Source organism: Nerophis lumbriciformis, linkage group LG11 (assembly GCF_033978685.3).
Source record: "Nerophis lumbriciformis linkage group LG11, RoL_Nlum_v2.1, whole genome shotgun sequence".
Lineage (NCBI taxonomy): Eukaryota > Metazoa > Chordata > Actinopteri > Syngnathiformes > Syngnathidae > Nerophis > Nerophis lumbriciformis.
In genome coordinates this window covers 2,371,237-2,381,776 of record NC_084558.2, presented here as the reverse complement: position 1 = coordinate 2,381,776, position 10,540 = coordinate 2,371,237, and the positions used below count along the sequence as shown (strand labels likewise).

General features: G+C 35.9%; 1 protein-coding gene across 1 annotated transcript in view; it reads right to left on the bottom strand.

Annotated features, from left to right (window-relative positions):
* mazb (MYC-associated zinc finger protein b (purine-binding transcription factor)) overlaps positions 1-10,540 on the bottom strand; it is a 33,984-nt gene that overhangs the window by 20,418 nt on the left and 3,026 nt on the right. The window contains exon 2 of the mRNA XM_061967783.1: positions 6,562-6,655. The gene's annotated coding sequence lies outside the window, so the exon portion shown is untranslated. The remainder of the gene's footprint in view (positions 1-6,561; positions 6,656-10,540) is intronic.

Genomic DNA, 10,540 nt, shown 5'->3' with positions numbered 1-10,540 from the left:
CACTATTCATAGTGAGAGTATGGCCAACTCAGTTTCAAAGTTGGCCTCAATATGCCCCCCTGTAGCCACGTGAAAGGATTTTGACCAATCAGAGAGCGTCTGGCTTGAGAATCTCCCAAATGATTGGTCAAAAACTCCTCGTGTGACTACATAGCGCCATATTGAGGCCAATTTTGAAACCGAGTTGTCCATAAAAATAAAGAAAAAGCAGAACTTTTATCAAAAACATTTGCTAAAGTGCACAGCAATGATCATTTGAGGAAAAGAAAAGAGAGAAGAAACAATTAATTTAAATATTGGGGAAATGACTGAATGTAACGATAATGGCTTCAGAAACACTATAGATATGACATTTTCTTTGAATGAAATGGTTAGAATATTGAAGACCAGGTGAGTTACCAGATGATCACAAACCATAGGCAAATAAGTGGTTTTTAAAATATTTAATAGGATATGCGAAGAAGGAAAATTACCAGCAGAGTGGAAAGAAGCTGTAATAATTCCACGATGCAAACCAGGAAAAGATCAAGTTAATTATAGGCCGACAGCATTGACTTCAAATTTGGGCAGAGTTATGGAAAAAATGATTAATGAAAGACTAGTCTATTATTTAGAGTCAAAAGAAAAAAAACTACCAAAGTAGATTTCGGAAAGCAAGAAACACAAACAACCCAGCAGTGCAGCTGGAAGAGGAAATTAGAAAAGGACAAATAAAGAAATAAAGTATAATTGCAGAATTTTTTGACATAGAGACAGCTTATGATATGTTGTGGAAACAGGGGTTGCTGATACAATTATATCAAATTGGCATTAGAGATGGATAAAATACTTCTTAACAAGTAGAACAATTTTAGTAAAAATAGTAAATGAATATAGTAGAATATAAGAAGTGGAAAATGGGACCCTGCAAAGGACTAAAATAAGTCCAGTACTATTTTTGATAATGATAAATGAAGTGTTTAGTGAAGTGGAAGGGTTAGTGGAGGTGGCACTGTTTGCTGATGATGGAGTGATGTGGGAGAGAGGTAGAAATACTAATCATACCGAAAAGAAGATTCAAAAAGCGGTAAATAATGTTTAAGAATGGGGAACAGCTTGGGGTTTAAGATGTTGGGAAAATGAAAGTCTTGAATTTACAAAGAGGAAGGTTCAAAACAAGCTCCAAATTCAACTTTATGGAGAAAATATAGAAGAGGTACAAGTATTTAAATATTTAGGAATATGTTTTGATAAATATATTAAGTGGTCAACCCACATCAGTAAAATAGTGGAGAAAAGTAAAAATGTGTTAAATATAATGAGGGGTAAAGATTGGGGGGCTGATAGACAGGCATTGAAAGCAATGTATATCACTTTAATTCGATCTGTTATTGATTATGAATGCATTATTTATCAATCTGCTTCCTGTATTGGGACCTAAGTTATTTATACTTTACTTAAATTATATTTGTTCAGTATATTATAAATTGAAATGTATTATGTTTGCAGATGATACAAACGTATATTGTTCAGGAGAAGACTTGAAGGAAGTGTTGAGTATAATAGAGGTTGAGTTGCTTCAGCTAAAAAACTGGTTTGATAGTAATAAGTTATCATTAAATGATAAGAAAATTAAATTGACGGTGTTTAGTGGTGCAAGGACAAATTGTGACGCAAAATTAAAATTAAATCAAGTGGAAATTGATAGAGTGTATGAAACTAAATTCTTGGGGATACGAATTGATCATAAATTATGTTGGAAACCGCATATTGAATATATATAAAGAGAAAAATATCCAAATCCATTGCTATTCTTTATATATGCTCAATAAGAAATGTCTGCATATGTTATATTATTATTTTATTTTTCCATATCTAAGATATTGTGTTAAAGTTTGGGGAAATGTTTATAAAACAAACATAGACCCAATAATTAAACTTCAAAAAAGGGTAATTAGAATAACACACAAAGCGTGCTATTATGAACCAACCAAACCATTATTTATAAGTTCTAATGTGTTAAAATGTTCAGATATTGTGTTTTTAAAAACAATGGAAATTATATTTTGAGTAAAGAACAACAGCCTTCCAGCTTGTATTCTTAGGTTATTTAAATTAAGAGGAGAAAACTATAATTTACGGGGATATTGATTTTTGAAATACGTAAAGTAAGAGCGAATATAAAATACAAATATATTTCAGTTTTAGGAGTTAAATGGTGCAACAAGCTCAGTGATGAGTTGAAGACATGTAGTTCTTTGTTAAGGTTTAAGAAAGCCTTGAAAGGTGAAATAATAGAAAATGATCAAATATAGTAACAATGACTTTCATCCCATAGATTTTTTGAACGTTGATGTTTCAGGCTATCTAATGTATAGGATAGGCAAATGTAAGCCTTGGCTTCAGCCTATTCCTTTTTCGGTCATTCTTGTTCTTTTCTTTTTGTGTGTAAGTGTGTATGATTGTTAAATATGTATAATCTGTGCTGTTAAATTGATCACACAAAATGGTTGATTATATGACCGAAATAAACTCATTCCATTCATTCATTCAAAAACATTACTTGGGAAAGTAGACAGGATCCAGTCACAGGCTTTAAGGTTATGTTTTGGAGCTACAAAATCAACCCCAGTTGCAGCATTACAAGTAGAAATGAATTGAATTGAACCTTAAGACATGAGAAGAGAGCAACTGTCAACAGTTTATTGGACAAACTTAAAAGAGTCCAAGCAAGGACATCCAACTCACCAAGTGCTACTAAACTGCCAAGAGAAAGAGAAAAAAAAGATGAATAGTTTCGGGTGGATAATAGGAGACATATGTGAAAAAGTTCAATTTGACAATATTTAAGTTAGCCGTACAGTACCAATCCCTGCAATACCACCGTGGATGTACCATAACCCAAATGTAAATATGCAATTATTAAAGGATAGAAGTTTCAATAATTACCAGATAGAACAATGGATTGAGGAAACGTTTTAGACAATGCATCAAAAACTATGAATAATAAAGTAGGAGCTGCAGCAGTTATCCAACATAGTATTGAATAAAAGAATCAGCGATAATTTATTGTTTTTTACGGTGGGAATTGGTCGCCATTTATATGGCAGTTAATTGCATAGAGGAAAATAAAGCAAGAAAAGCAGTCGTGTGCATTGATTAGCATAAAAAACATAGCATCAGAAACAAGACAATATTTAATATATGAAATAGTTCAAGCAATCTACAGAATAAATAAAGCGGGACGTGTGGTAAGTCATACCAAAGACTATACAAATGGGACCCATTACCTCCCTGCTGGACACTCAGCATCAAGGGTTGGAATTGGGGGTTGAATCACCAAAAATTGTTCCCGGGCGCGGCCACCGCTGCTGCTCACCGCTCCCCTCACCTCCCAGGTGGTGATCAAGGGTGATACATTGGTACTTTAACTTTAACTTTAACTTTAACATTCCTCTGGGTACCTGCTCATAGGAGTTGTGGGCAATGAATTAGCAGATATAGGTACGCAAAACAAGCAACCACTAAAACAGAAGTAAACATGGAGATTAAGCACAGTAAAGAAGAAGTGAAGAATATAGTTAAGATAGAACACAGTACAAAATAAGGAAACAAAAGGTAGGGAGTATTACAAAGTTCAGAGGAGAGGAGGTGGGTAGAAATGGGAAGGAAGAAGACATTATTACTCGAATGAGATTAGGACATACAGGTAAAAGCCAGTAAATTAGAATATTTTGAAAAACTTGATTTATTTCAGTAATTGCATTCAAAAGGTGTAACTTGTACATTATATTTATTCATTGCACACAGACTGATGCATTCAAATGTTTATTTCATTTAATTTTGATGATTTGAAGTGGCAACAAATGAAAATCCAAAATTCCGTGTGTCACAAAATTAGAATATTACTTAAGGCTAATACAAAAAAGGGATTTTTAGAAATGTTGGCCAACTGAAAAGTATGAAAATGAAAAATATGAGCATGTACAATACTCAATACTTGGTTGGAGCTCCTTTTGCCTCAATTACTGCGTTAATGCGGCGTGGCATGGAGTCGATGAGTTTCTGGCACTGCTCAGGTGTTATGAGAGCCCAGGTTGCTCTGATAGTGGCCTTCAACTCTTCTGCGTTTTTGGGTCTGGCATTCTGCATCTTCCTTTTCACAATATCCCACAGATTTTCTATGGGGCTAAGGTCAGGGGAGTTGGCGGGCCAATTTAGAACAGAAATACCATGGTCCGTAAACCAGGCACGGGTAGATTTTGCGCTGTGTGCAGGCGCCAAGTCCTGTTGGAACTTGAAATCTCCATCTCCATAGAGCAGGTCAGCAGCAGGAAGCATGAAGTGCTCTAAAACTTGCTGGTAGACGGCTGCGTTGACCCTGGATCTCAGGAAACAGAGTGGACCGACACCAGCAGATGACATGGCACCCCAAACCATCACCCAACCATGCACATTTTGCATTTCCTTTGGAAATCGAGGTCCCAGAGTCTGGAGGAAGACAGGAGAGGCACAGGATCCACGTTGCCTGAAGTCTAGTGTAAAGTTTCCACCATCAGTGATGGTTTGGGGTGCCATGTCATCTGCTGGTGTCGGTCCACTCTGTTTCCTGAGATCCAGGGTCAACGCAGCCGTCTACCAGCAAGTTTTAGAGCACTTCATGCTTCCTGCTGCTGACCTGCTCTATGGAGATGGAGATTTCAAGTTCCAACAGGACTTGGCGCCTGCACACAGCGCAAAATCTACCCGTGCCTGGTTTACAGACCATGGTATTTCTGTTCTAAATTGGCCCACCAACTCCCCTGACCTTAGCCCCATAGAAAATCTGTGGGGTATTGTGAAAAGGAAGATGCAGAATGCCAGACCCAAAAACGCAGAAGAGTTGAAGGCCACTATCAGAGCAACCTGGGCTCTCATAACACCTGAGCAGTGCCAGAAACTCATCGACTCCATGCCACGCTGCATTAACGCAGTAATTGAGGCAAAAGGAGCTCCAACCAAGTATTGAGTATTGTACATGCTCATATTTTTCATTTTCATACTTTTCAGTTGGCCAACATTTCTAAAAATCCCTTTTTTGTATTAGCCTTAAGTAATATTCTAATTTTGTGACACACGGAATTTTGGATTTTCATTTGTTGCCACTTCAAATCATCAAAATTAAATGAAATAAACATTTGAATGCATCAGTCTGTGTGCAATGAATAAATATAATGTACAAGTTACACCTTTTGAATGCAATTACTGAAATAAATCAAGTTTTTCAAAATATTCTAATTTACTGGCTTTTACCTGTACATATCTAAATAGTTCATTGAAATTAATAAAGAAACATAATACAGGACTGTGTGACTATTGCCATCAGATAGAAAGTGTAGGACATGTTTTGATACAATGTAAGAAATACAATAGAGAATGGGAAATACTGGGAAGTAAGTTAACGAAAGAGAAGGTTAGGTTAGTCGTGAAAGATATTTTAGGATTGCACTCAGAACATGTAGGATACAAAGCATTATATACATTTTTTTTAAAAGACCGGGTTAAATAAAAGAATATAAAGTAGGGTTCCATTTCGGTCCACACTCCATATCAGAAGCTGGCGGCAAACGCCATTAAATTAACCACAGAGTGAGAATCATTGATCTAGATACAGTAATCCCTTGTTCATCACTGTTAACCGGGTCCGGGATGAATGAATTTCCGCAAAGTAGGACTCACTAATTATAAATCAAATATTTTCATCGCTAGAACATAAACTTTTCTCAATAAAAAACGTACAACATTTTGTGAGCCTTAGCTCTAGACATGAAATAACACCCTTTAGTCACCTTTATATAAGGGCGGCAATCTTCGGGGACCTCACGGTTCGATTCTGATTCTTGGGGTTGATTCGGTTCACAATTGATTCTTGTAATATATTATTTGGTATACAAATTATAAAAACATTTGAAAAAGAGGTTACAAAAGCTCCTCTTGGCTGCTGACGTGCAACTTACACCCACAGTGTTGGTGTAAAAAACGTCCTTACAAAAATGTGTTTTTAAAATGAGTGTAGATCACAGAAAGTCATTCAATGTAATAAAAGGAAATAGAGCCGACCCAATCCCAAACACCATACTTAAAAAGGAATTTACTAAGCAATTGAAAAGGCGATACTTATTGAATCCTGTTTTAATAACTGTCAAGATTGCTGAATCGCAGCTTTAGCGGTGTGACCCCAAGATATCTGTATCATGAATCAATTTAAGTGGACCCCGACTCAAACAAGTTGAAAAACTTATTCGGGTGTTACCATTTAGTGGTCAATTGTACGGAATATGTACTGTACTGTACAATCTACTAATAAAAGTTTCAATCAATCCAAAAAGATGCAGCAGACGGGAGACAGGAAGTGAGTATTAATGAACAAAAGACACACGCCCACATGGGAGTGGAAAAACAGAGCGAAGAAGGCGAGTGCTAAAATAAATGCACAAGACACGAAATGTATTTGATCGCGCGAAGGCGTAGTAATATGCGGCACAAAAGAAAAAGTGTTGCATCAGACATACGATACGACAAGAATACGAAAAGAAAACAAACCTTAAATAGGAGGCTGATTGGCAACCCGTTGCAGGTGTGTCCCAGTTGCCAATCAGGCCGCAGGATGTACCAAAATAAGAGCACAGGACAGGAACTAAAAAAAACACAAAGAGAAAAAGCCAACATAAGTCCAAAACAGTCACCAGGGCGTGGCTCGATACAACTTTTTCACATCAGAGTATATTGGCCGATACTGATATTGATCCGATACAGTATCAGCATACTCATATCATTTTGCAGTGTGGAATGTTAGAAAAGGCTTGATCAAATGAAATGACTAAGAACAATGGTAGGTATGAACAATTATATCCACTTAAAAAAAAGTCTGGAATGGACTTATGCTGTCTTAAAGTTGAAGTGCAGTGGTAAATGGGATTTTTTCGTTAAGCTCATGCTCCAGCTCAAGTTAAGCTCATGACGCAGTAAATTAAATGATGTGGACACGTTTGTTACTGGATAATTCGAATACAATTCTGCCTTGAAGACTTTATATCTGTAAGTGATATGCAACTATGATTATTGTATACATGTTTATATTGACAAATGTAGTGTATTGTTCGATTCAGGACACTTATTATCTACATAGAGTCTAGCGTGTGTGCTATAGTGTGCTTAGGTGTTGTGTAGCTTCTAGCTTCAAGTAGCATATAAACTAGGGATGTCCGATAATGGCTTTTTGCCGATATCCGATATTCCGATTTGGTCCAACTCTTTAATTACCGATACCGACATCAACCGATACCGATATCAACCGATATATGCAGTCGTAGAATTAACACATTATTATGCCTAATTTGAACAACCAGGTATGGTGAAAATAAGGTACTTTTTTTATTTTTTTATTTATAAAATAAGATAAATAAATTAAAAACATTTTCTTGAATAAAAAAGAAAGTAAAGCAATATAAAAACAGTTACATAGAAACTAGTAATTAATGAAAATGAGTAAAATTAACTGTTAAAGGTTAGTACTATTAGTGGAGCAGCAGCACGCACAATCATGTGTGCTTACGGACTGTATCCCTTGCAGACTGTATTGATATATATTGATATATAATGTAGGAACCAGAATATTAATAACAGAAAGAAGTGTGTATCTTGTGTTTTTTATGTTGATTTAATAATTAAAAAAACCAAAAAACGATACCGATAATTTCCGATATTACATTTTAACGCATTTACCGGCCGATAATATCGGCAGTCCGATATTATCGGACCACTCTAATATAAACTTTTAGGAAACCTTTTGTGTAACGACTTCACTAAAATGCAAGAAAAGATCAAACTTGCGCGCTTACTAGAGGATAATTAAATGTTAATTGGCTGTCCAGCTGTGCAGAAGTAAACACGCTGCAGTACTGTTTGAACCGGAAAGTTTAGATGCAAGCCGATATAGTCCGATACTCATTGATATCGGACCGATATCAATATTGGATCGGGTCACCCCTAATTCTTGTTCACCTGTTTGGTCCTGGACTGCTTTCATTCTTGACCAAATGGAACAAACACGCAATATATATATATATATATATATATATATATATATATATATATATATATATATATATATATATATATATATATATATATATAAAAGGTCCCTGGTCCCCTTTAACCGCACCAAAAATGACAAGTGCTTGTGAACACACCCTTACATTTAACATTTTGAGACATGGATTCACACTCAGAAGTATGGAGAAATGGAGTATCAAAACTCTCTAAATGGTTAGTATGCAACCCTCAATCTCTGCCATTTTGGCTACTCAACTCACTCGAGTGGTTGCAAGTCACATTTAAAATGGAGAGAAGACAAAACATTAAGCAACAAAAATATTACAAAATGTGCATCGTCATGGGAATTAAATACAGAGTGTACATAGTATACGTATTGAAGCGTTATTATGCACAAATTGAAACACAGCCAACCAGTGAAACTCTTGGCTGCTTAACGAATCATGATTCAAGGTCAGACTAATAAGTACATGTCTGTCAAATTTTAGCAAGGTTAGTTGCAAAACATTGCTGCCGTCTGCCATTAACCTACAAAAACACAGTACAATGTGTAAGTCACACTGGTTAATGATTGAAATCTGGGGACTGAATCAGGAATAATGATCCTCCATTAACCCAGAAACTATAAATCCTCTGGCTGGCTATTGCTATTTTCTCAAATAATTGTATGTCACAGAAAGAACAAAAGACATTGTATTGTTGATATTGTTACAGTTTTTAAATATTGTTAAATTAATAGATATTAATAATTGAAAAACAATTGGTTCGTTTTTTTCTTAAACCTAAGATTCAAGATTAAAAAAAAAAGATCAATACGTCAGCCAAGTTGAAGACATTGTTTGGTGAGGGTTTGGTTTGGTCATCACACACATTTTAGGAGCTGTGCAAAACTAAAATGGTTTTGAGAAGAAGTACACTCAGTTACATTTAAAGTGATGTGACTATATATATAGGACACCTACTGCAGTTGCACGGACAGAGGAGCTTTATTGGGTTATGGTGCTTTTTACAGCTGCGAGGAAAGCCATCATCAGACACTGGTATGATTCTGGGGCTGGAAATATGGACAAAGGAGAAAATGAAAAAATAAGAGCTTTTTAAGAAAAGATGGTTGAAGTGAATATGTATATATATATATATATAAATAAATAAAAAATAAATAAAAATATATATATATGTCCATCCATCCATCCATTTTCTACCGCTTAATCCCTTCGGGGTCGCGGGGGGCGCTGGAGCCTATCTCAGGCGGAAGTCGGGGTACACCCTGGACAAGTCGCCACCTCATCGCAGGGCCAACACAGATAGACAGACAACTTTCATACTCACATTCACACACTAGGGCCAATTTTAGTGTTGCCAATCAACTTATCCCCAGGTGCATGTCTTTGGAGGTGGGAGGAAGCCGGAGTACCCGGAGGGAACCCACGCAGTCACGGGGAGGACATGCAAACTCCACACAGAAAGATCCCGAGCCCAGGATGTATATATATATATATATATATATATTTTTTTTTTAACATTTGTTTATTGGGTTTTAGACACATATAGTTGACAGGAATAGCCAAAAATGTGTCGAATGCTGCCCCCCAACAAGTAAAAAATAAAAATAAATAATCAAATAAATGATTACATAAATGAAAGAAAAACCAAAGATAGATATCAACATAAAACCACAGACAGTTGCATTCTTGAATGGCCCTAGAGAGATACAATGATCAACAAGCACACAAAAGGCTCATCAACCACCCACCATTAAATGATGTTTCAATCGGGGTTAATTTGGAGATCAGTCATATCTCAGAAAGGCACCCCACAGTTCTTGAACATTTGCGGATCAATCATTCAATGTCAGCCTAATATTTTTCACTTTGAGAAAATAAAGATGTGTGGGTGTGGCAAGAAGATGCTGTTGCCTTCCAATTTAACACAATTTAAGTTAAAAAAAAAGTAGTGAATTCTACAAGATTATTTTTGGATCTGTTGAGGGTAGATGACTGAGATGCAACCCCAAATAGTATGTGGATAATTTATTTTGAAAATAAAATTTTATGGTTGATATAGAAGCACTTTTCGATGGTCAGTGCAACCCCTGGCAAAAATGTATGGAATCACCAGGATGGGACGAGGATGTCCTTTCAGTTTAATTTTGTAGAAAAAAAAGCAGATAAAACAAAGCTACACATATTTCGAATGTCAATTTTCTGGCTTTAAGAAACACTAAAATCAAGAAAATACATTTTGGCAGTCAGTAACAGTTTCATTTTTAGATCAAGCAGAATGCAATAAATCACTTTGTAAATGTTCCTTTCCAAAGATAACATCTGCATCAGATTAATGCTGTTTGTTAGTCTGCAGGTAAAAAAGAGTGTTCACATTTTGGAGAGCTGTTGCACAAGGTGAAGTGACATGAATCATGGCTGCAACACGAGAGGTGTCAATTAAAACAAGGGAGAGGATTATCAAA